Source organism: Anabrus simplex, chromosome 3, assembly GCF_040414725.1.
Source record: "Anabrus simplex isolate iqAnaSimp1 chromosome 3, ASM4041472v1, whole genome shotgun sequence".
Lineage (NCBI taxonomy): Eukaryota > Metazoa > Arthropoda > Insecta > Orthoptera > Tettigoniidae > Anabrus > Anabrus simplex.
The window spans coordinates 12384648-12411555 of record NC_090267.1 but is presented as its reverse complement, the minus strand read 5'-3'; the positions used below and the strand labels follow the sequence as shown (position 1 = coordinate 12411555).

The 26908-nt window shown below is 39.6% G+C and overlaps 1 protein-coding gene across 3 annotated transcripts in view; it reads right to left on the bottom strand.

The window, feature by feature from the left end:
• LOC136865924 (uncharacterized) overlaps positions 1-26908 on the bottom strand; it is a 137751-nt gene that overhangs the window by 49988 nt on the left and 60855 nt on the right. For 2 of the 3 annotated variants that reach the window (XR_011017956.1, XM_068226945.1), the window contains exon 1: positions 6028-6422. The exons of the other annotated variant lie outside the window; for it this stretch is intronic. The gene's annotated coding sequence lies outside the window, so the exon portion shown is untranslated. Of the gene's footprint in view, positions 1-6027; positions 6423-26908 lie in introns of those variants that run through there. 3 annotated transcript variants of the gene reach the window in all.

Below are 26908 nucleotides of genomic sequence, written 5' to 3'. Positions count from 1 at the left end.
TCTGCAGCAATATCAACTTCCTCGGCAAGTAGAAATGCAGTCTCAGAAAAAAAAACCTTTAGCTACTCACCCGCTCCCATCTACGAGACAACACATATCACAGCAAGCGGTAAACCAAGCTGTTTGCCAGCTCAACGTTATACGCAAAAGGACCAAATCCTACATTGTCTACATACACTCATGTTGCTACTACCACACTTACTTAACGATCAACCCAATATGTTATTTATGATTCTACAATTCTGTGATAGCCTCCAGCTCCTATTTAATCAAGACAATGAAAATTCTTCAATGGAATGCTAGGTGTATACAGAATAAATATCATGAATTGCGAATCTTAATAAAAGAAACAACACCGTCTATGGTAGAACTACAGGAAACTTGGCTTGCGCCCGATAATGTTCTTTCTATACCTTCTTTCCAAATTGAACAGAAAGACGGCCTTGGGTATGATGGAGTAGCATTCTCGTACATCAATCATTCCATATCAGCTATTTCATCCCCAATACCAAATACCTAATGCATATGCCCTTGGTATCATATCTCACTATATATATGTCATAAATATACATTGCCCACCTGATCAATATATATATCATATATGCAATGGCAACAATTTTTTCAACAATTTCCAAATACAAGTAAGCTGCTTATTTCAGGGGACATGAATATTCACCATACCCAATGGGGTTCTCGAGTTGATACACCTAGGGGAAATCACTTCTTGAATACCCTACAGCAAAGTAACCTAGTCATTCTCAATGATGGGTCACCGACTAGACTTACCCCCCTGGAGCACCTCCCAGGTCATTGGATCTCTCATTATGCAGTTATAATATAGCATCCACAACTACCTGGCGTACGTTAAGTGATACTGATAGCAGTGATCACTTTCCAATATTCATTACATATGGTTCAGGATCAATAGTGCAACTCCTCCCCCCCCCCGGTCCCATAAAGTAACGAGTATAACACGCTCTTCACATAAGTTTGATCCTGCAGCGTTCAAGATATTTATACTCAAGCAGATCAAGATAAATACTGTCGACGAGTTTAATAATAATACTCTCTATCAAATGATGTATCAGTACCTGGAATGTTATCACCCATTTAAACCAACATCTAACACACTGTCTCGGTGGCCTCAGATGGTGGGATGATGAATGCCACCAATTAATTCTTAAACGGAAAAGACTTTTAAAAATCTGTCGAAAAACATTAACCTTGGCGAATTATATTACGCTGAAACATCATAATGCTACACTCCATCGCATATTACACACACAAAAAAACGCAAAGCTTGGTGAACATTCATCTATTCCTTTAATAAACATCCATCAGTAGCAAGTTTGTGGAACGCGGTCAGAGCTCTGCCGCGTGTCTCCACACAAATTCCTTGACCTTTAATTCAGCCCGATATATTGGAACAATTCCTTAACTCATTAACACCGAATACGGTGGTTCCACAGTTTATTCCCGAATGCAACGCTTCTGCACGATCATCTTCGGTATTGCTCCGGAACATCACCCTGCATGAACTCACAGCTACTTTACAAAAATGTACAACATCCACACCAGATCCAGATTACATTAATTACAAGATGATAAAAGCACTCCCCAATGAGGCCTTACAAAAACTTGTTAACCACTACAACCACGTCCTACAAACCTCCACCCCTCCAGACGACTGGAATACATTTTTCTTAGTACCTATTCCCAAACCACGTCTATCGTTGAATGATCCCAAGAACATTCGAGGAATCGTATTAGCATTTGTATACGCAAAATATTTTTAAGAATAATGCTACAACGGTTTTTATGGTACTTAGAATACCATGCATTAGTTCCCAAATACCAATATGCATATTTTAAACGTCGTAGTTTACATGATGCCATTAATATCCTAATAACTGACAAATTGCTTGCTAAAACATGCAAATACCACACATATTGCTATTTTCCTTGATATACGTGGGGCGCTTGATTCAGTCCCGTTACATATGTTATGGGCCTCATTATTATGCAAAGGCATTCCTACTTCTTTCATCAAACTACTACGAAACCTCCTTACATATAGAACGCTCATAAAAACATCCCTATTCTCCACCTCTTGCACGTCAGGCTACAGATGGATTTCCACAGGGTGATATTTTTAGTGGCATATTATTTGCCCTGTATCTCTCAGACCTAGAACAACTTCTACAACATGCCCGTATCCTACTCTATGCTGATGATATAGTCATTTACACATAAGAGAGCGATATTGATAGTGCACGTAATTCTATTACTAAAGTAAAGCTTGAAGTACAGAACTGGCTGTGTGCCCATGGTTTATCACTATCTCCATCTAAATGTTCAGCACTCATTTTTACGCATAAACAGATGTAAAACGCCGAACCTCTAACAGTGGCTTCATATGAGATACCAATAAAAACACGTCATAAATATCTAGGTATCATCCTAGATAACAAACTCAATTTCTCTAGACATGTCCATTATCTCAGAAATACGGCTGCTAATTATATAAAACTGCTCAAAGCCATTACGAGACGATCGGGGGTGGGGGCTTTTACAACAGCCAAGTCAGTGTACTGCGCTACAATTTGTTCACAGTTAGATTATTGTGCACATATCATTGATATTGCCAATCCCTCAAAAATGAATAAGCTAAATACTATCCAACACCAAGCATTACGTACTTTCTTTGGTTCATTACAATCTACACCGACGAATGCTTCGCAGTGGAAACCAGAGAACCACCCCTCCATATTCGCCGAGAATACCTTGCTCCCAAGTACCTACTACGACGTTTAATAAAAGTTTCTAATCCTGTTGTCCCGAAACTGCAACTACTGTATGAACGATACAATTCTTATAATATGAGAGATAAAAAAGCCCTGTTCTAATAAGTGTATTTCAAAAGTATCGGCACTACGAACATATCTCATAAGGAGTGCAAACCTCCCCCATTATACAGTATCGTATGACGTAGTCCAATACTACCCAACAACTATAAAAACTACCCCTGCTAGTTTCACTTTGCCACAGTTTAGGATGTCTACGTTTCCATCAACCTCTAAAAAGCTTCGATTATCATATTCCAATATTCGTCATAATTTCTATACCGATGGCTCTAAGAATGCCTGTGGAGTAGGTACTGCGTTTTATTATGAACGAAATCAGCACATCGAACTATATAAACTTCACCCATATTTCTCTATATTCACAGCAGAACATATAGCGATAAGACAATCACTACTGTTTTTAAAAAAAGAATCGATTCCAACTGTCAATATTTGCAGATTCCCTGTCAGCGTTACAATCTATCCAGAACTCTAAATTCACGCTTAATTTGTATGTTTAGAATGTTAAGCAGCAGTATGATGGCATACAGATTATGATTATGTGGATTCCAGCACAAAAAAAACATTCCAGGTAACGAAAAAGCGGATGCAGCTGCAAAGAACCAGAGAAATAAGGAAATGCCATTTGGTCCTTGTTTCAGTGACGGTGAAATCCTGACATTCACCTCCCCGCGGTAGAGAGGGGGCAATGACTGCATATAAAATAATATTTTATATGCAGGCGGCTAACGAATGAAGGGATCGATTATCTCCCGGTATAAGGAGATCCCCTATACCAAGTGCCAACAGTCTCTTTGAGAGTGGATGAGCGGGTATGGGTAAGGGCACTCTATTGTCCTGGGGACAAGAAATTGTTTCCAAAGGCGGAGGAACCAGTTTGGTCAACGTCATTAGGATGCAGAAGGCAACGGGAAACCACTGCATTAAAGATCCTGAGAGATATTCCAATAAATCCACATGGCATGGCTGCAACGTCAAGATCGGAGCTGGCCGTGTGGATCGTCTATCTCCGTTTGGAGACGACGGCTTAAGAAGAAGGAGAAGAAGAAGAAGAAGAAGAAGAAGAAGAAGCTGCAAAAGAAGCTTCACTGATCAACACCCCTCCAATGACATTTATGACTCCAGTAATTGATGTAATTCCAATACTAAAGAGACATCAATCATCATTATGGCAAACAGTTCTGGAATGAAACCGCTAGTATAAAAGTGAAATTTCATCACAGAAGCCAACCCTCTCTGCCTATTAAACACTGGTATCAACGAACAACATACATACGGCGTCATATAATAAATATTATTAGGCTACGTTTCAACCATGCTCTTACGCCCCTGTATAAATATCGCTTCAACATTGTTAACCAGCCAATATGTCAATGTGGTTCAAATGAGGCGGATTTAAATCATCTAATTTTACAATGTCCGTTATATAATCGGGCTCGAACACGGTTACTTACAAGCCTAATACGTATACGACTACCGCTTCCAACAAGTGTTGATTGTATTGTTTATAACCCGACCCCGGAGATAATACACATATTAAATAGATTTCTGGATGATACGAACATCATACTATAAGTCATTCCATCAGGTTAAGGTTTTCATTACTAGTTGTGTCTTTAACAAATTATTACTTCTCATTTGTCTTCTCTGCCTATTCGAGATTTGTTTCGGTTCTTGTTTGATATATAGGGATTACAACTACTGAGACGCTGGTTCGCACTGCTACTGTCATTTGTTGGTTCTATCATACGTGTTTTGGTGCGTTGTTCTTTTGTTAGCCTGACCAAAATTCATTACATAAGGATTAGAGTATGACGTCGTTCGTAATAACACACGTTATTGGTACTTTTCACATATTCCTTGAGCAATACCTACAACCCAACCCTCTGATTTGTGTTATCCCTCCTCAATACTATCTCCTATAGTCGTTGATTTCTATTCCATGTTCTTCCCAATTGTAGACCCGGTCATGTCCGTAATTGTAGCAAGACGCCAAGGTGCGCCACTTCGGCGTGAAGATTTAGTACCTTGTGTCCACGTGCTTACTCCTATTCACCCTTATACCCACAACATGTAGATTTACACTCCTGCTAAGAGATCATCATGTTAAGGTACTTTCTGAATAGTGCAGTAATCCCATATATTAAGGTACGATCCCCACCCGGTACTAACCAATACGTTTACAGTTTTTCCCAGATTTAGAAACTGTGAGATGAAGTTTTATTAATCATCATAAATAGTAGTTAAGAGTGCTGTGAAGTGTTCCATTCTCAAAGTATTGCAACTGGCTGTTAGTCAAATACCAAGCCCAACCAAATGTCAAGAAGAAGAAGAAACAACTGACAGTGCAATCGCGCATAGATGACTTCCTGAAAAAGTGCTGCAGTAACTGAACTTTTGCCCAACTGAAATAGACTTTCAGCTTATTACCTTGTGTTCAGCACATCTAGTACATCTCATGACAGTACAGTAATACACCCTACATCATGGCATACAATGTCGGTATGGACTATAAACTGGCGTTCAGGCCACCTAACCCATGTAAAATTAAAATTCCTGCACGCTGAAGGTTAAGTTAGCAGTGAAAAATCAAAGAAATTTCAATTCCTTAACGAAGCGAACCATAATGAAATAACATAATTAATGGAATAAAATTGCACAAAGAATATGGCGAACAAAATGTACAAGATATAAAGAACAAACCAGCCACTTCAAAACCAATCCGTATATAAGAAATTACATTTCTTTGGCATTTCTTACTACGACGGTACCGTATCTGTTGCGATTATGAAAATACTGTTGCTATTAATCGCTCAAGCTGATAATGATTCCCAGCATTTAGTTACATTCTGTGAAAGAAAACAACCAGTAGACTACATATAAGTTACCATACACAAAACTATCAAAAGCAAAGCATCTATTAAATGTTAATCAAAGCTGGAACAACGACCAGTTAACCGAAGGAGACAAATATTCTACATAATGACGCACAGACTGAAAGTAACGCATGTATGACTTCATTGGAGATATGAAATGTACTGTCATTAGGCCAAAAACGCGCTGAACTTTTGATGGTAATGATACCTCTAACCATCGCATGGTTAACGAAGTTCAAACATATATTATACTATAATTACAGCACGTGTATTAATTTGCAACTTACCTATCGACAAATGAGAAGTAATCCTACCAAGGTCTTCTTTCTTTCCGTTTTGATCGGATTCAACCAGAGCTCTCTGACCTTTCTTTCTTTCTTTCTTGAGAAGTTTGTTTGGGATTGAGGCGTCCTTTTTCCCAGTCTCAATTCATACGTAGTATTTCACTTAAGTACCAGTATATTATATAATTTGCTATCACTATTAAAATTAAAACACTATTCGCACACGAATAACCATGTGGGTAATGTTTAAATACTAGGGATCACTTCACTGCTGTTAACACCAGAAAATATGCTAACCTAAGCACTTTGAAAAACCATGTAGGAGTGCCATTTCCATGTATGTAGCGAAAAAACAAGTGAACGAGGTATGTTCACAACCGTATTTGAGTTGAATCAACTCTCTGACCTGATTGTCTCTACCACGGCCGACTTAAAGTGACGGGACTATCGAATGAAAACTATCGAATTATTCGATAGTCATCAACTACCGTTACAACCGACTGTTTCCGTTTGCATTCGGTTTTTCATTCGGATCGCAAATTCCAATTGTTTATCAATCAATCAATCAATCAATCAATCAATCAATCAATCAATCAATCAATCAATCAATACTGATCTGCACTTAGGGCAGTCGCCCAGGTGGCAGATTCCCTATCTGTTGTTTTCCTAGCCTTTTTTCTCAAATGACTGCAAAGAAATTGGATATTTATTGAACATCTCCCTTGGTAAGTTATTCCAATACCTAACTTCGCTTCCTATAAACGAATATTTGCCCCAGTGTGTCCTCTTGAATTACAACTTTATCTTCATATTGTGATCTTTCCTACTCTTTTGTTTTTGCTATTTGCTTTACGTCGCACCGATTTCTTACTTTTAAAGACACCACTCAAACTTATTCCTCTATCAATGTCATTCCAAGCCATCTCCCCACTGACAGCTCGGAATATACCACCTAGTCGAGCAGCTCGTCTCCCCCATCCCAAGTCTTCCCAGCCCAAACTCTGCAACATGTTTTGTAACGCTACTCTTTTGTCGGAAGTCACCCAGAACAAATAAAGTGCCTTTCCTTGGATTTTTTCCAGTTCCTGAATCAAGTAATCCTGGTGAGGGTCCCATACACTGGAACCATACCGTAGTTGGTGTCCCACCAGAGACTTGCCACTATCAGTGCTGAAATCGGCCTCCTCTTTCGTTATGGAGTGAAGTCTTAGTCATTAAATATAAATGAATAGATATCTGACTCAAATTGTATAACGACAAATGCAATTTTTTTATTGTGCACTTTATCAATAGATAGGCCTACCGGTAATCGTGTTAGGAATCATGAACCTTTAATGATTGAATATTAACGTTAAATGAATGGAATTATTTTTAAATTAATATGTGCACTATTACTTGGTCATAAGAAAACATGTTTTTTTAAAATTTGGTTTAGTTTGCTGTATTCACATTACTTTAATGTGTGATGTCAATAAAAAGGTGTAAACCTAACCTTCGTCTGAAATTGCCTAACATGTCTTATTTTATGAACAGGCCATTTTACTTTTGCATAGGAACACAAAAATGCATTTTATTTAAAGCGAAACATAATGACCACCATTACTGCATTCGGGACATTATATCTTATTTTATAGACCAGCGTAGATATTTCAGTTCCCAATCACTTCACTTGATCATTAGGTAACGCTTATATCACTACCAACAAAAGAAACAAAATCGGTAGATAATAAAACAATCCACATTCTGGTGGTTACTAGCAAATAAATTATTACTACTGCCGCAGCACAAAACGTATATTACGAGTTTTTAACCATTTTCAAACCGAATGAAAACTATCGAATGTTTTCAGATGAAAACATTCGATAGTCGAAAATATTCGATAGTCACGCTTTACGTCACGCCCAGCATAAAGCTGTATTCGGAAAGTTTCACCGTAATGCCGCTGGAGCGCTGGCCTCTTAGTCACTGACAAGGTCTGTCTGAGAGATCTCGTCACGCTACCACAATCCTTTGGGATGGCGGCCATATTAGGTCTTAAATATCGTTGTTATGTGGGCGTGCACGATGTAATGATGTGATTTGTTACTTGTATTTTGAAGGAAAATGGGATACTGTGACGCACCAAATTATCAAAGTAAGACAACTGACGGAATTAGAGTGTTTCGCTTCCGGAGAGATAAGCAAAGGAGAGCTCAGTGGGTACAAAACTGTAGGCATGACAAATGGCAATCTACAGATAATTCCGCCGTGTGAGCGGTTAGTGAAGTTATACATTCGTATTATTCCTGAATAATAATAGGTTTATATGAACGATGTTTTATATTTATAGGTCTTATTATGTATTTTCTCCTAGCATACTTTTGAAGAATCGCAATTTGAACTAAAGGGGGCAGATGAACGTAAACTACTCAAGTGGAATTCCATTCCAAAAATTTTCAACGTCTCTAATCCACCCAAGTCTTTGACATACAATAGGAAACCTCCTAAAGAAAGAGAATTGTTTTTCAAAACAAGCAAGAGAAGTAACAGAAATGTGTGATAGTATTACTGATGTTTATGAAAATTTCCTTTTAATGTGTCCAGCTCCATGGCTAAATGGTTAGCGTGCTGGCCTTTGGTCACAGGGGTCCCGGGTTCGATTCCCGGCAAGGTCAGGACTTTTAACCGTAATTGGTTACTTCGGCTGGCCTCTCACTTCAAACCAACCATTGTGTCCAGCTTGTCATCATCACAACAATTGTGAATAGCAGCCTTATACGGTACTGTAGTTATTATTTACAGCTATATTTCATTCATCTTAAATACTCTACGGAGTACATTATATGGCTGGACAGACACTTAAAAATCACAACACTCGCACTAACCAACTACTGTAATTTAACGTACCGTAGCCCAACATAATATTCTAATATAATCCCTAAAATAGCCTAACCTAGGTTAACTCAACTTAATAGTGACTGAATTTCTATTTCCTATGGAATGTTGTCTACCAATGGCTTTAATTTTCTTAACCATTATTATTATTATTATTATTATTATTATTATTATTATTATTATTATTATTATTATTATTATTATTATTATTAGATGCGAAAAAGACCAGAAAACTTATCACGCAAAGCTCACTTAGAAGTTGTGCATTTCCTTCTTTGCCAGGCAGCCTTCAGTTTTTCTCTCATCGTGGTTCTTCGTTCTTCTGTCCACTTAGCTCCTGTCTTCTTCTTGTGGTTTCTCTCTGACTCTACTTCCCACTTGTTGATTTTCGTTCTGCAGCAGGTTCGGTTAGCGATGTCGGCCACTTTGATTCCTGATTTTTCCAGGTCTTGGCGGATTTCCGTTGTCCACCTATTTGTTTTGATGTTTTCTGTTGCCTCAAGTAAGATTCTTGTCAGTCTGTTTTCTGGAAGGCGTTTGATGTGTCCGTAAAATTTCAGGCGTCTTTTTCTGATGTCGGCCGCAGGGTTTGAGAGCTCCTCGGTTTTTGTACGAGATTGCAGTCAGTTTTGGTACGTTCCTCTTTCAGGATGTCTTCGAGTACTGTTTCCCTGTGTCACTCGCGTATAGTATTTCAGGTTTGATCACAGTGTTGTAATGTCGAATTTTGGTGAAGATTGAAAGGCATTTTTTGTTGTAAATGTTTTGCGTTCGGCCGAGGGCTCTCTTCATTTTCTGGATGTGGACCTCGAGGGCCTTCTGTTCTTTTCCTGTTGGTACTATAATTTCTCCGAGATATCGGAACTCGGTTACTTTTTCGATTGTGCCAAATTTCGTGTTCAAATTCTGGAGGCTGAAGTGGTTGCACATGACCTTGGTTTTTGAGAAGGAGATTTGTAGGCCGAATTTTTCTGAGCATTTCTTGAGAGTTTCAATTTGGCTGATTGCCAGTTGTTCGTTTGTTGCAAGGACCGCGAGATCATCTGCGAAAGCGAGACAGGAGATTTTTACATGTCTTCTTGTCATACTTAATGTTTGCCAATTTCCTTGAGCTTTTAGAGCTTGTTCCCATTCTCTCATGATTTTGTCCAGGGCTATGTTAAAGAGTAGTGGGGAAAGTCCATCTCCTTGTCGGACACCGGTTTTTATCTGAAATATTTCAGATATATTTCCATGAATTTTACTTGGGAGGTTGTGTTGGTGAGAGTTAGTCTGATGATTTTTTGAGCCTTGTTGTCCAGTCCGTACTCACTCAGTGTTTGGAAGAGAGATTGCCGGTCAATGGAGTCGTATGCTTTCTGGAAGTCCACGAAGGTGCAGATTGTGGGTTGTTTTCTTGTGTGTCGTAGTTTCAAGATGGCGTTCAGGTTGAGTATCTGTTCTGCACAGGATCTGTGGGGCCTGAAGCCCGCTTGGTATTCGCCTATGAGTGGTTCTAGTTGTTCCTGTGTTCTTTGGAGGAGGACTGCAGAGAGGATTTTGTATGTGACTTGCACCAGGGAAATTCCCCTGGAATTGTTCACATCAGTTCGGTCACCTTTTTTGTGAAGTGGAACGAGAAGGGCGTTTGTCCAATTTTCTGGTAGTTTTTCCATTGTCCAAATTTCTTGTATGATTTGTGTGAGTTCTTGGAGAGAATTCTTTCCTAGATGTTTAAGAAGCTCTGCTATGATGCCGTCGTCTCCGGATGCCTTGTTGTTTTTCAGTCGTTGTATGTGTCGGTGTATTTCCTCTTGTGTAGGTGGGGATGAGTCTGGGTTTGGTTCGGGTGGGGTTTATGTGGAAACCTCTCCGTTGGTTCTGGGCAGTTGAGTAGTGACTCGATGTATCTCGCGAGTTCCTTGGTGTTTTCGTCATCTGTGAGTGCCAATTTTCCGTTTTGTTTTCTGAAGCAGAGGTTCTTGGGCGTGTACCCATTTAATCTGTTGCGGAAGACGCTGTGAAAATCTCTGGTGTTGTAGTTGCGGAAGTCCTGTTCGGCCGACTTCAGTTGGTCCTCCAGGTATTTCCTCTTAGTTTGTCTGATGAGTATAGAGGTCTGTCTGCGGACTTCGCGGAATTTTTCTTCGTTTTCAGGTGTACGGTTGCTGATGAACTTCTGGTATGCGTTTTTTCTATTCAATATGGCTTGGTCACATTCGGTGTTCCAAAACGGGTGTCTGCTCTTTTCCTGTAGAGGGATTTGCTCTGATGCACTCTTCATGATTTTTTCGTGGAATTCGTTCCAAGTTTTGGCTGGGATTTTTTCCCATGCTTCCCTGAGATTTGATGTTTTTATTTGTGCTGTGTCCAATTTTATGTTTGCTTTGGATTTCTGGAAGAAGCGTTTTGGGGTAAATTTCACTTTGATTCTTGTTAGATGATGGTCCGAGTCAATGTTGGCTCCTCTGCGGACTTGAATTTTGTGTACTTCTTTTTGTGCTGGGAAGGAGATGGCGACATGATCGATCTGGTGTTTGCCGCAGCAGGTGTTGGGTAATTCCCATGTGAAGAGCTTATTGGGGTTTTTCCGTAGGGATGTTGACATGATTTTCAGGTCGTGTTGTTGACAGAGCTCGATGAGGCATTTGCCATTTTTGTTGGTCTTTTCGTGTGCTGAGAATCTTCCTGCGGTTTTTCTGTAGCACTTTTCTTTACCAATTTTACCGTTGAAATCGCCGAGGAGAATGATGGTGTCTTTTTCAGGTATTTTGATGAGTGTGGTTTCAAGTTTTTTCCAGAAGTTTTCTGTTTGTTTCCGATCTTTGCAGTCGTTGGTGGGTGCGTGGACATTTACAAAGGTGTAGTGGCGATTTGCAAAGCGAAGTCGTAAGGTCATTAGTCTGTTGTTTATGGGTATGATCTCTTCTACGGAGTTCACGATATTTTTGTGTACGAAAAAGGCCATGCCTAACATTGGTGTGGCTTTTCCTACTGTTCGTGTAGTTTTGCACTTGAAAATGCGGTAGTTACCATATTCTGACGTCTCCGACTCAGTGAGTCTGTTCTCTTGTACGGCGAGTAGCTGGATTTTTTGCTGATCTAATTCTGATGTTAATCTGAGAAGTTTTCCTACTTGTAGGAGTGTGTTTACGTTTAGCGTGCCGATGTAGAAGGGCGTTTTAGTGGGAAGTTTGCCAGAGAGCTCCGACTCTCTTTTTCCTTTTTCGTGTCAGCCCGGCTCCTCCAGAATCCGAGTGGTCGGTTGCCGCCTTCGTTTTCAGTTGGCGGGTGGATTGCTTACCACCTGGAGTAATGTTGTTCTTACTTGCACGAATTATGGTGTGCTTGTTCTCAAGTGATTGGGTTGATCCCGAGGGATCGGAGTACAATCAGGTGGGTGAGTTCCTGAAGGTTTTCTGAGGCAGCCGCTCCAACTCGGAGTACAGACGCTGACCAGTTGCCGCACCAAATAGGTGAACAGACGCTACTGGATTTATTATTATCCTATGCCGTTGGCCATTTAGTGGCTCTTCCGCCTTTAGGGGCAGTTTCCCACCCCAAGGGGAAGAGAGTGCCCGGAACCTCTACCCGCTCATCCGCCCTCCGAAGAGGCCGTTGGCACTTGGTAGAGGAGGACCTCTTATACTGGTGGTCACTCGGTTTGTGGACGCAGTTTAACGTCATGCCCGGGACATTATTAGTATTATTATTATTATTATTATTATTATTATTATTATTATTATTACCGGGTGAGTTGGCCGTGCGGTCAGGGGCACGCGGCTGTGAGCTTGCATCCGGGAGATAGTGGGTTCGAATCCCACTGTTGGCAGCCCTGAAGATGGTTTTCCGTGGTTTCCCATTATCACACCAGGCAAATGCTGGGGCTGTACATTAATTAAGGCCACGGCCGCTTCCTTCCAACTCCTAGTCCTTTCCTATCCCATCGTCGCCATAAGACCTATCTGTGTCGATGCGACGTAAAGCAAGTAGCAAAAAATTATTATTATTATTATTATTATTATTATTATTATTATTATTATTATTATTATTATAAGCACGCATGTTAGGACTCAGTTAAGAGCCCCGTTGTCGCCAACACACGCTCCCCAGTTAGGAGCTCCTGAAGCCCCTTTGAGTCACATCTTATGACAGGCAGGGGATACCGTGGGTTTTATTCTATTGCCTCCGCCCACAGGGGGAAATCAATGTGGGTTGTGACTACGAGGACCTTAGCTGAGTCTTAACATTGCTTTCACTTACTTGTGTTAGGCTCTCACCTATTCTAGCCCATCCGACCTCCCCTGGTCAACACTTGTTCTTTTCCGACCGCGACGGCATTAGCGCATTCGAGGCCTGGGAAGATTTTCATTTCCACGCACTTTGTGGCCTTCATCTTTATTTTGCCGATACCTCCATTTTTCGAAGTGTTTGACCCCTTCCATTTGTTTTCTTCTGATTAGTATTTATAGAGGATGGTGGCCCAGTTGTACTTCCTCTTAAAACAATAATCACCAACACCACCACCACTTCGTACTATATAGCTGCATGGGTTATCAATAAACTAGTTAAGAGTAGCTAAGAACATCAATCTTGTTGCATATGTTCAGAGTATTTTTGCCTTAGAACCCAAAGGAATACCACATCAATGGATAACAACAGTTACCATCCATAATTTAATGCACTCAATTCAAGAGGCATTCAGTGCTTTTCAACATACTGGAGTAACCTTTTAGAAACGCAGTATCGGTAATTACTTTCTTAATAAAGAAAACACTGAAGGCAATTTATTACAACTGTCTTTTAGTACTTTAAGTACAGTACTTCAAGTTCAGTATTCCATGTACCGGTAATCGTAATATGACACAGGTACTGTACAGATGTCAATAAGGTTACGTATTTGACAGATGATATTAATAAGAAACACGTCACATCTCTGTTGACGACGTACAATTGTACCTCCATGCAAAGCCAACAGACGTTTTGACAGCAATCGAGAAAATTAACATGGATCTAGAGGCCATAAGTAAATGGTCTTCAAAGCATGGACTTATTTTGAACCCAAAAAAGTCCCAAACTATAGTAATTGCCCACCCAAGACTTATTTCCAGTAATTACCGCATGCCTATCCCTGATGTACAAATTCAAAATCAAGCTTTGCCCTTTTGCAAGAGCGTAAATAATCTCGGGGTAACATTGACCAGCGCCTCTCGTGGACGGGTCAGATAATATCTGTGAGTAGACGAGTTTTTGCTACGTTGCACACATTAAACAATTCCAAATTTACTTTTCCGTTCACTTCAAAGAAGAAACTAGTTGAAACCCTCGTTCTTCCAATATTCGATTATTGTGACGTAGTTTACAAAGATGTGAAAACCGAGCTTCGAGATAAACTACAACGTGCACAGAATGCCTATGTAAGATTTATATGTCATCTGAAATTTTCAGATCATGTTACCCAGTCTTACGTCGACCTCGGATGGCTACGCCTTGAAGACAGACGCAAGCTGCATACCCTGACTTCATTACACAGAATCCTTACCTTACAATCCCCATCTTACCTGTATGAACGATTTCATAGCCTTTCTGAACACCATGATAACAACACCAGAGCGCTGAGCTCGACATTGCTCGCTATTCCTAAGCATAAATCCTCAACCAACAACAATTCCTTCACTGTTGTGGCAAGCCGTGAATGGAACTTCCTTCCGCAGGAGGTCAGAGGGAAGATTTAAAAGTATGTGTTCAAAATATCTCTATGAAACGAGCTCGTAGTGCGACAGTCTTCTTATTCTTATTATTCTGGTCATTCTTCTTCTTGTTCTTCTTCTTCTCCCCATGGTCCTTCTTCTTCCTCCTCTTCTTCTTCTTATGCATCAATAGTGTTAGAAAGTACTCAGCTGTGGTTTCCTGCATAGTTATCCTTATCCCTATCCCCATATTGCAATGTTTTTCACCCACAGTAAACACATGAAAACTGTAACATTCGTCAATGTGATATATTTCTGGAATTGGACAAATTAATTGTAAATATTAGTAGGTTTATCTATATTATTATTATTATTATTATTATTATTATTATTATTATTATTATTATTATTATTATTATTATTGAAATTGTAATTCGTTCTTTGTTGTATGTTAATTTCTTCGTAGGAAGCAAACCCTTAATTTATATTGTGTATTATAATAGTTATTTTTATATACAGCAGGATAGCATAGTGCCGTAGTAATTTGTTTCAGTCTCTTTTTTCATTTATTCAGTATGTTATATATTTTTATGTTAATTATGTATTTCACTGGTTAAGTGTAAGACAGGGACACGTGTCCCTAACTTTGCCAGTTAAAATAAATCATATCTACCTATCTATCTATCTATCTATCTATCTAAGACCAAGTTGTACGGAAGTAAAAGAGTAGGACATGAGCTTTTCTGTTGATACTTGTTTCTCAAAAGAAAAAAGAAAAAAAGAAAAAGCATTTCAGGCTCTTAATTATCTGTCTATTCAAGTAGCTGTGAATGTATTCATATCATTTGAGTGTTATACAGTTATATTTATATGCCCAATTAAATTCTTTATGAAATATAGTTGGTGTTTTGTTTTTATTTCAATGTACGGCACAGAAATCCTCTAAATTCGAATATATTTGCCTTTGGTTACGCTCGCTTAAAGACCCAATATGGCGGCTCCATAAGAAGCATTCGTGAGTTGACCTCCCTAGACAGACCTTGTCACTGACAAGAAGCTGTATACAGCAAGTTGCCGTATTTCCAGTTTTATTTATATTGCTTTGTTGTCGTAAATGTTGGCAATGTGTTCGCAATGAGCTGATAGTTATGCGCTAGTGATTTTGTATTGTGTAGTGTGGTAATTATATTTTTTAAATTGTGTTTACAAATCTTGGAATATGTGACATTATTGTGCGCCTTTTTGTACTTCGAGCAGAAATTTTCTGCAAACAAGAACAAATGTAATGTGTGGTTCAAAGTGATTTTTCACCGTACTTTCGTCCTAAACAAAATTTTTAATTTATGCGCTAATTCATTTTTTTATGGTGTAGTGGTCCATTGTTGGATGCGCTAGCGAGTGGTTGGCTGTTACAAGTGCTCTGTATTATCTTAGTGATAAAGAAGTTAATAGTTGTAGAAATTTAGCAAATTGTGTGTGCGTGTGTGATACATTTAGTTTGTAGTAATTGTGATTAGTGGTATTTATTTACAATTTTCACACTGGGTAGTTCCGTAGGCGTTCGCTATATTACAAGCTGTAATTTAGGACTGCGTGAGAGAAGCATTTTTTAAATATTATTATTAAAATATCAGTAGGTTTGTTGATAAAATACTTACAAAGACGGGATGTTATAAGGAGTCGTAACTTCGGCAGTGGTTATATTAGTGCAGGTAATTGACAGGGTAGTTCAAATAGCAGTTCGACTGTCCCTTCTATTACGAAGGTAACAACTTCTTCAAATAACGCGGTACTGTTGTAAAGTTTGTTTAAGGAAGGGATTTCAACATAATATACAGTGTTTCACTGGCGAAATAGTTAAAAGTCGTTGTATTATTATTGAGTATTATCGCTCTTAATATTCAAATATTGCATTGTTGGCTACAGTCGTGAACAAAGGGTGTACTGGTAGTGTAGTGCAGTAAATGTAAATAAAAATCAGCTGATCTTGTATTCCAATCATTTGTATTTCTCAGTAGATAGTTAAAGTATCCGTAATTTGTATTTCGCTCCCTCGAGCTCAGTAGCTCAGCAATCCCAGTAATTGCAATACAAGTCCCTTGAGTAGTAGGAGTAGTTTTGACAGAAATATTTTTGAGAAAATTTTGTAGACAACCTCGTATTTTTCAGTAATTAAGGACACTTTTATTCTCCGTCCCGTGAAGAAAGTAGTAGCAATCCTCCAGCTGTAAGAATCACACCATAACCACATTTCAGTTGAGAACTGTAGTGAAGATACGGTATATTAGATAGTAGGGCCTATCTTGCCTGTTACAATCGTGTTTTTCTTTGTGTACGACAATCCTTTCGGCACTTAAGCATTTAAACAAACGCAATGCTTCATTTCTATTTGAGCATGGTAGGATAAAGTAATACTAAAGAAATAATCTTCTGTCTACGCGTTAAATTTTGTTGATAATCCTTGAGTACCGGTAGTTCTTGCGAATTTCAAACCTTAATTGTAATTTCCATTCTGTTTGTGCTTAGTAATAACCTGTTGTATTATACTTAGGATACGCCTGAACTTAGCGAAAAATCAATGTAGTGTATTATAATAGGTATCTTATTATAAATTAGTGTGTTTATTCTATTACTGTGAAATATTTTTGTAGTATAGTATCTGTATTAACTCTCTTATTAGAATTATGTTGCAGTAATAAAGGTAGACTTAACTGCAGGTAAGAATAGTGTAGACGTAATTCTTGTGTATTACTTTCGGTTTTCAGTAATTAAGAACAATTTTCATTCTGTTGTCGTGTTGTAGAAAAAAATTCGTACAACTAAGTAGTATTGTAGTGTAGTAGTAGCTTATATTAATTACCTTGTTGTTGTGTGGTCTTTGTGAATTATCCTAGACAATATTTCTTTCCTTTCATTTTTTATAGGCAACATTTCTTTCCTTTCATTTTTATTTTGCACAGAATAAGTTATTTTATTTTTCCTTTCCTTCCAATGATTCCTTAAATAATGGATAAGGAGTGCAAGTGTAGAAATTGTGGGTGTGGCCAGGCATTAACGAGTATGAGGGAGGAGTTGTGTAGTTTGAGGGAGATAATTAGGATTCTCTCAGAGGACAGGAAGGAAAGTAGGCCTCCCTTAAATAATGTACAGGATACAGTAGGTGTAAAGCATTGATGGGAAGGGAATGGGGGAACTGTAGAAGACAGATGGTCTAATGATTTAATGGGAAGGAGACTGCAGGCTGACGGCTCTGTTCAGGATCAGAATTCAGGACAGGTGCCTGTGAGAAATCGGTACGAGTCACGGCAGGTAGAACAACCGAGGTAAGATGAGGAACAGGGAAATGTTGCTGAGATGTGTGGAAGAAGGAGGAAGGGAAAACGTAGGGAAGGGAAATGTAGTGCAGTGGAAAGGTAAAAACAGGTGGAACACGGTCATGGGAGGGAGAAAAGGGAAGAGGAAGTAGCTTCTGCAGCACTGAGAAAAGATAGGGCAGACCAGGAGGGGATGGGATCAAATGAGGTGGGGGCAGGGTTGAGGCTCTGGTCATGGGGCATTCCACCGTTAGACATGTGGGGAAAGTGTGTGGAGGAAAGGGAACCAGAGTAGAGTGTTATCCAGGAATTAGGTTGAGGCAGATGTTGAGGAAAGTAGAAGAGAAGGAGGAGGGGAAGGAGAAGGTGGTAGTGTTTCACGTTGGTACTAACAACGTGCCCACGGCCGTAGCCGTGTTGAAACACCGGATCCCGTGAGATCTCCGAAGTTAAGCAACATTGGGCGTGGTCAGGAGTTGGATGGGTTGCCACGCGCTGTTGGTTGGGGGTAAGGGAATGGAGGAGCAGAAAGGAACTGGCCATCCTACCGCACGTAAACTCCGGCTCAGGAACACCTCTGCGGAGGTTCGGACCTGCCTTCGGGCAGAATAACCCTTACCTGCTAACAACGTAAGACAAGCAGCTATAAGTACCAACATAGTTGGGGATGTGTAGGATCTGGTAAATGCAGCACGGATGAAGTTAAAGGAAGCGGAGATTGTTATCAGTGGAATGCTGTGTAGGAGGGATACTGACTGAAAGGTGATTGGGAATTTCAATGAGACTATGGAGTAGGTATGTGGGAAACTGGGAGCGAGATTTCTAGATCCTAATGGGTGGGTAGGAGACAGGGATCTGCGCTCAGATTGCCTTCACTTAAACCGCAGTGTTACGTATAAGTTAAGAAATATGTTTAGAAAGGTTATAGGCAGGTACATTCAGGGAAACGGGGTGGCCTAGGGAACATGGAACTGGAAATCAAGTAGGAATGACATAAAAATGTTATGCTCAACTGTAAAAGTATTGTGAACAAAGGAATCGAATTAAGTAATTTAATAGATATATACTTACCAGATATTGTAATAGGATGTGAATCATGGCTGAGAAATGATACAATGGATGCAGTAATATTCTCACGGAATTGGAGTGTGTATCGTAGATATAGGAATGGTAGGAGTGGGAGTATTCATTCTGGTGAAAGAATTATTTGTAAGCTACGAAAAAGTTAAGTATGAAAAACATGAAATTCTGGGTGTAAGGCTCATCTCTAAAGATTATAGGCAACTTGATGTCTTTGGAATGTACAGACCGGGAAAGGGTAAAGCTGACGCTGATTCAGAATTATTTGATAAGATCATCTGCTATGTGGGAAACGATAAGGCAAGGAACGTGATAGTAGCAGGTGATCTCAATTTACCAAATGTCGATTGGGAAGGTAATGCGAACGACAGAAAGCATAAACAACAAATGGCAAGTAAGTTAATATGGGAAGGGTAGCTGATTCAAAAAGTGACAGAACCAACTAGAGGGAAGAATATTTTGGATGTGGTGCTGGTAAAATCAGATGAGTTCTATAGAGAAACCGAAGTAATAGATAGTAATCGTGATCACGAAGCTGTTTTTGTCGTAGTTAAAAATAAATGTGAAAGAAAGGTATTAAAATGAGCAACCCAGTGGAAGGTTGGGTAACAACCCCAGCGGGAAGCTGGGTCGGTGAGCAGAGTGGAATTGGGGGTCAGTGGAAGGCAACGGGAAACCACCACTGTTAATTTTCCCAAGACAACCTCATGGCTTTACTCAATCATAAATCAGTGTCCGGAGTAAGTCTCCCAGTCGGATCTCCGGGGGGGACATGGTTAAGTGGAGCATCTGAACGTGCAAATCAATCCAAACCAACTTTGCGCGTAGTTAGAAAGATTGCAACCTGGAACGTACGAGGTCTCTTACAGACAGGAAAACTTGCTATCGTTGAAAGAGCAATGAGCCTACATGATCTGGACATACTTGGACTCAGCGAGACACATTGGAAAGGTTGTGGCCACTTTGTCACTCACTCGGATAACACCATATATTTTTCTGGAAGCGAGGATCTCAGTCGGAATGGTGTCGCTGTAGTCATTCCTAAAATACTAGCCAGTGCTGTCGTCGGATATGAGCCTGTCTCTGACAGAATCATCTCCGTTAAGATGAATGCTTCTCCGTGTAGGATCAACTTCATTCAGGTTTATGCTCCTACTGCAGTTGCAGTGGATGAAGAAATCGTTGAATTCTACGAGTTGCTGGAACACACCATCAGAAAGATTCCTCAGAAGGAAATGTTAGTCATTCAGGGTGATTTTAATGCGAAGATAGGCGAGACTATTGAAGATAATCATTTGGGACATGTGGTTGGAAGGCACGGTCTAGGTGTGAGGAATGAGCGTGGTCAGCGTCTACTGGAGTTTTGTGTTGGCAATAACCTGTCTATCTGCAATACTCTCTTCCAACATCACCCACGGCGTCGATGCACAAGGATTTCTCCTGGCGACAGGGTTCGAAATCAGATTGATTTCATTTTGGTGAGGCAACGATGGCGGACTTCTGTACTGGATTGCAAAACCTATCCTGGAGCAGACTGTGGTAGTGACCACATTATGCTATCCATGAAAATGCGGATCAAACTGAAGCTGACCAAGAAGAAGAGAGTGACACAAGTTCGCGTTACTGACAAAAAGGCTCTCAAAGATTTTGGAGAAAGAATAAGGCCAAAACTCCAGCAAGTGCAGGAGGAAGGATCAGCCTCCCAAACATGGGATAACCTCAAGACAATCATTAACTCTTCTCTCCCTGAACCATTTACTAATTCTTCCCAAGCTAAGCACCCATGGATATCGAACACCACTCTACTGCTGATAGAAGAGCGGAGCACACTAAAGAAACGTGGCATTCAATCCAAGCAAGACGAAGAAGCATACAGTGAACTTTGCCGCAAAATACAACGCAATTGCAGAACTGACAAGACACGGTATCTCACCAGTATTTGTGATGAAATAGACCAACATCATAGGCTGAATCAAACACGTGATCTTTTTAAAAAAGTCAACAGCATTACCCATGAGTTCAAACCACGCACATGGGTGATTGAAGATGAAGATGGCAACCTCATTACTGATAAGAACAAAGCAATAGAGAGGTGGAAACAATACTGTGAAATGCTGTATTGCAAAGGAAATAATTCTGCCGAACAGGAAAATTCTTTGAGGTATGAACAAGAACCTGATATTTTATTAACTGAAATTGTGAACGCTGTCAATCATTTGAAGAACAACAAAGCCCCAGGTATGGATGGTATTTCGGGAGAAATGCTGAAAGTGATGGGGGAGGAGGGCATGCGTGTTTTACATTTGGTATGTAATATGGTGTGGAAAACTGGTGAATGGCCCAAGGACTGGACAACATCAATACTAATCCCTCTTCACAAAAAGGGGTCTATAAGGGATTGTTCCAATTATCGTACTATCGCATTAATATCCCATGCAAGCAAAGTTCTGCTCTACATAATAAATCTACGCCTAAAACCATTCCTGCAACCTCAGATATCCGCAGAACAAGCAGGCTTTGTTGCAGGTAAAGGAACACGAGAGTCTATCTTGAACATGAGACAGATAATTGAGAAATGTCGCGAGTTTTGTGTCCCTGCCTTTATTTGCTTCCTGGACTACAAAAAGGCCTTTGATTGTGTTATGTGGGACAAGTTGTGGCAGGTGCTAAAGGAATTTGGGGTTCCACTGCACTTAATATCGTTACTGAAAAGCCTGTATAAAAACCACGCAGCAACCATAAAGGTAGATGGTGATCTCTCAGGCATTTTCAATGTGACGAATGGAGTAAGGCAAGGTTGTATATTATCACCTCAACTCTACAACATCTATGCAGAGTGTGTCATCAAAAGAGCTCTCAATGGCTGGAATGGTGGAATTTCGATTGGTGGCAGAAAAATTAATAACCTACGCTTTGCAGATGACACTACCCTCATCGCTGGTAGTGAAGAGGAACTTCATGACTTGCTTGTAAGGGTGAAGAACACTAGTCTTCAGTATGGTCTAGAGATAAACATAAAAAAGACCAAACTAATGGTAGTTGATCGGCAAGGTGAAATCCAACTTACGGGATACCTAAAAGACCTGGATATAGTTAAGGAATTTGTATACTTGGGGTCTGTCATCAACGACACGGGAAACTGTGATAAAGAGGTAAAAAGACGTATTGTCTTAGGTCGTGCTGCAATGGTTAAACTTACTAAGATCTGGCAGAACCGGGCAATATCAAAAGCCACGAAGATGCGCTTGGTAGAATCACTAGTGTTCTCCGTCTTTTTGTACGGCTGTGAGACCTGGACCGTGAATGCTAAAGACAGAAAGCGCATTGATGCCTTTGAGATGTGGTGTTGGCGGAGAATGCTACGTGTATCATGGACAGAAAAAAGAACTAATGTTTCCATTCTGGAAGAACTCTGCATCAAGAAACGTCTATCTTCCCGTGTGAGTGAACGTTACCTCCAGTTCCTTGGCCACATTTTGAGACGAGACGGAGAGAACTTGGAAAAGGTAATTTTACAAGGCAAAATTGAAGGCAGTAGACCACGAGGAAGAACAGCAAGCAGATGGATAGATCAGGCGAAGAAGATCACTGGGCTACCACTTCAGGTCATACTAACGAAATGTGAAAACCGCTCTGGATGGAGACATCTTGTCAAGGTTGCAACAAGGAAATGATGGAGTTATGAGGTCACGACGCTCAGTAATGAGCACAACGACTAATGATGATATGGCTGATAAAACAGGCATGAGGGAGCTCTTAAAAAGTAACTATGATCGCTGGAAGATGGTAAATAAAAATGTAAACAGACTCTGGGATGGGTTTAAAGCAATTGTTGAGGAATGTGAAAATAGGTTTGTACCTTTAAAGGTGGTAAGGAGTGGTAAAGATCCACTATATTATAACAGAGAAGTAAGGAGACTGAGAAGGAGGTGCAGGTTGGAAAGAAATAGAGTTAGAAATGGCTATGGAAGGAACGAGAAATTGAAGGAACTTACTAGGAAATTGAATCTATCAAATAAGTCAGCTAAGGATAACATAATGGCAAGCATAATTGATGGTCATACAAATTTTAGTAAAAAATGGAAGGGTATGTATAGGTACTTTAAGGCAGAATCAGGTTCAAAGAAGGACATTCCAGGAATAATGAACAAGGGGAGTGTGTATGCAAGGCTATTCAAAGGCAGAAGTATTCAGTCAGCAGTATGTAAAGATTGTTGGTTACAAAGATAATGTCCAGATAGGGGAGGTAAGAAATACTAAAGAAGTATTAATATTTACCTATGATAACAATGACATTTACAGTAAGATACAAAAGTTGAAAGCAGCTGGAATTGATAAGATTTCTGGGGATATACTACTGACAATGGGTTGGGATATAGCACCATATCTGAAGTACTTACTTGATTATGTTTGCATGAAGGAGCTATACCAGATGAATGGAGAGTTGCTATAGTAGCCTCTGTGTATAAATGAAAGCGTGATAGACATAAAACTGAATATTACAGGCCTGTAAGTTTCACATAAATTGCATATAAGCTTTGGAAAGACATTTTTCCTGATTATATTAGACATGTTAGCAAAATTAATAACTGGTTCGATAGAAGGCAGTTTGTGTTTAGGAACAGTTATTCCACTGAAGCTCAACATGTAGGACTCCAGGAAGATATAGCAGGTATCTTGGATTCAGGAGGTCAAATGGACTGTATTGCGATTGACCTGTCTAATGCATATGATAGTGTGGATAATGGGAGACTACTGGCAAAAATGAGTGCAATTAGACTAGACAAAAGAGTGACCGAATGGGTTGCTCTGTTTCTAGAAAATAGATCTCCGAGAATTAGAGTAGCCGAAGCTTTATCTGACCCTCTAAACATCAGGAAGGGAAATCCTCAAGGCAGTATTATTTGACCTTTATATTTTCTTATATCATCATCATCATCATCATCGGTTTGCCCTTTCAGCGAGCCGGGTAGGGTGATGTTTTCTTTTATATATATAAATGATACGAGTATAAAAGTGGAATCAAAAATAAAGATTTTTGCAGATAATGTTATTCTGTATAGAGTAATAAATAAGGTACAAGATTGTGAGCAACTGCAAAATGACCTTGATAATGTTGTGATTTGAACAACAGGCAATGATATGGTGATAAATGGATTAAAAGTCAGTTTGCGATTTTCACAAATAAGAAAAGTCCTCTAAGTTTTAATTACTGCATTGATGGGATGAAAAGTCCTTATGGGGATCACTGTAAGTACCTACGTGTTAATACATTCACGCCCGAATCTGAGTTATTGCCTACATCGCATGTCCATGCTGTGGACCGTATCCAAGTTAGCCCGGATAAGCGCAGCCCCTAATTGTAGCCGTTTGTATGCAGATTTGGTTTACTTTTGTCCCAAATATATGCAACAGAGATAAGGATAATACACTTATGAATGCTTCTACCTGCTTCTGATCACCAGAAACCACATGGCATTGGAGATTTTCCCTTCCAATTCAATTTTTTATTCTGTTTCTGAACAAAGGCTAGTGCTGGCAAAGCTAGCTGCGCAGTTGGTTTGTGATTGCACAAGCTTATGTATAGTCACGTTCTGAAGTGAAACCAAGGCAATTAGGGACAGTATAAGTGTTGACAGAATTGCCGACATCCTATTCAATGAAGACTCAGGGGATGAACTAATTCCTGAACAAAGTCTAAGTGACAGTGATGACAGTGAAGAAGATTCTCCTGGACACGTGAGTGAAAGCACAGTACCAACATTTATAACATTAGCTACGACACCTTCCAGAGATATTAGAGGAGTTCTTTAAAGTATGTGCAAAATTATGTTTCCGTATCTTGTTCAGTTTAGAACTTATTGTGAAAATGGTTTGTTGTTTTTACCTGCGCCCCTAACAGCTGGAATAGCTGAGCCAGTCATTTAAATAGCCCTCTCAGATGATGGGCGTGAATTTGTTAATAGAAAGGAAGATCCTCACTGGGGTAATCACATAAATATGATTGTAAATAAAGGGTACAGATCACCGCACATGTTTATGAGGGTGTTTAGGTGTTGTAGTAAGGATGTAAATGAGAGGGCACAAAGTCTCTGGTAAGACCCCAACTAGAGTATGGTTCCAGTGTATGGGACACTCACCAGGATTACTTGATTCATGACATGGATAAATCCAAAGAAAAGCAGCTCGATTTGTTCTGGGTGATTTCCGACAAAAGAGTAGCGTTTGAAAAATGTTGCAAAGTTTGGGCTGGAAGACTTTTGAGAAAGGAGACGAGCTGCTCAACTAAGTGGTATGTTGCAAGCTGTCAGTAGAGAGCTGGTGTGGAATGACATCAGTAGACGAATAAGTTTGTGTGGTGTCTTTAAAAGTAGGAAAGATCACAATTTGAAGATAAAGTTCGAATTCAAGAGGACAAATTGGGGCAAATATTTGTTTATGTGAAGGGGAGTTAGGAATTGAAATAAATTACCAAGGGACATGTTAAAAAATTCCAATTTCTTTGCAATCATTTAAGAAAAGGCTAGGAAAACAACAGATAAGGAATCTGCCACCTGAGCGACTGCCCTAAATGCATATCAGTATTGACTGATTGCTTGAGTGTTTCAAGTTTCATTTTTCTTGTAACTCAGTCTGTCCATCATGAAATCCAGGTAGGGCCTACTTCTTCCTCAGTTTTTCTGTTCCTTTCTACCTGAAATTTCTTTCCAACATGGTCGTAAGAAATTTATTTTGATGTGGTGTGTGGCCAAGGAATTTGGTTTTCCTTTTGTCAATGGTGGTGATCAAATCCCTTATTTCATCTACTACATGAAAGATCCTTTCTTTTGACACTTTAGCTTTCCGTATTATTTTCAGCATCTTCCTACATATCCAAATTTCCATTGCTTTCAGGCGTTTTATATCCTGTTTTGCTAAGACTCATCTTTTTCAGTCACACAACAAAAGACTCCACAAAAACATTTTGACAAATTCTTTCCTAATTGTAATGTTTATGCTTCTGCTTGTCAGAAGCTGTTCCTTGTTACTGAAGGGCTAGGGCAATCCTCCTCCTGATTCCTCTGGTGCACCTATTGCACTGGATGATAATGCTTCCCAAGGACCAAAATTGACTGACTTCTTGTATGGTTCCATCACCTATCCAAATGTTTTTTGGCATCTCGTAGTTTGATTTCTTTACAACTCATAATTTTGATTCCAAATTATTCAGTTCCAATTTTGATTTTTGTAGTGTAGTGCTAATGTCAAAACTCACAGCATTTTACTTACTTCTCCACCGGAATCTGTAATTAAAGCAATGTCATGGGTAAACCTGACACGGAGTATATTTGTCCATTAATTTTAATTAATTTTGCTTAAATTTTGATACGATCTCCTCAATAAATGTGTTGAACAAATACGGAGATAGTGCGCAACTTTGCCTCACTTCCCTTGTAATGGATGTTGTATTTAAATTTCCATTCATTTGTATCGCTTTGCTTTGCTTTTTATTCTTCCAGTCCAGTCCTATATTTTTCATGGTCGTAAAGAGCAGTTTCCTTCACTATATCCACAAATACATTGTATGTCTTCCAATAACACCCAGAATAATGCTCACTGCGAGGAGAGCTTCTCTTGTTCCATTCTGATCCTGAGATGTATATTGTTCAATCTTCTCTTTAATCCTATGTTCAACTATAAGGCCCTACACCGCTGGCTGCAAAGTAGCGTGTGACTGGGGACAAGATGTCCATGCGCATATCACCATGTTGAGGGCACTCCTGAACTCACCAAAGGAGATCGTAGTACGCAGTATGCTGAACCCTTTCTGGCCTAGGATCCGAAGCCACAGTGAAAGCAAAGTTCAAGTATATATGACAACAAACGTGGCAACGCCCAGGGCCTGTGCAGGATTCGAACACACTTCTCCGCACTCTTGCTCTTAACAACTAGATTCCCTGGGGTGGA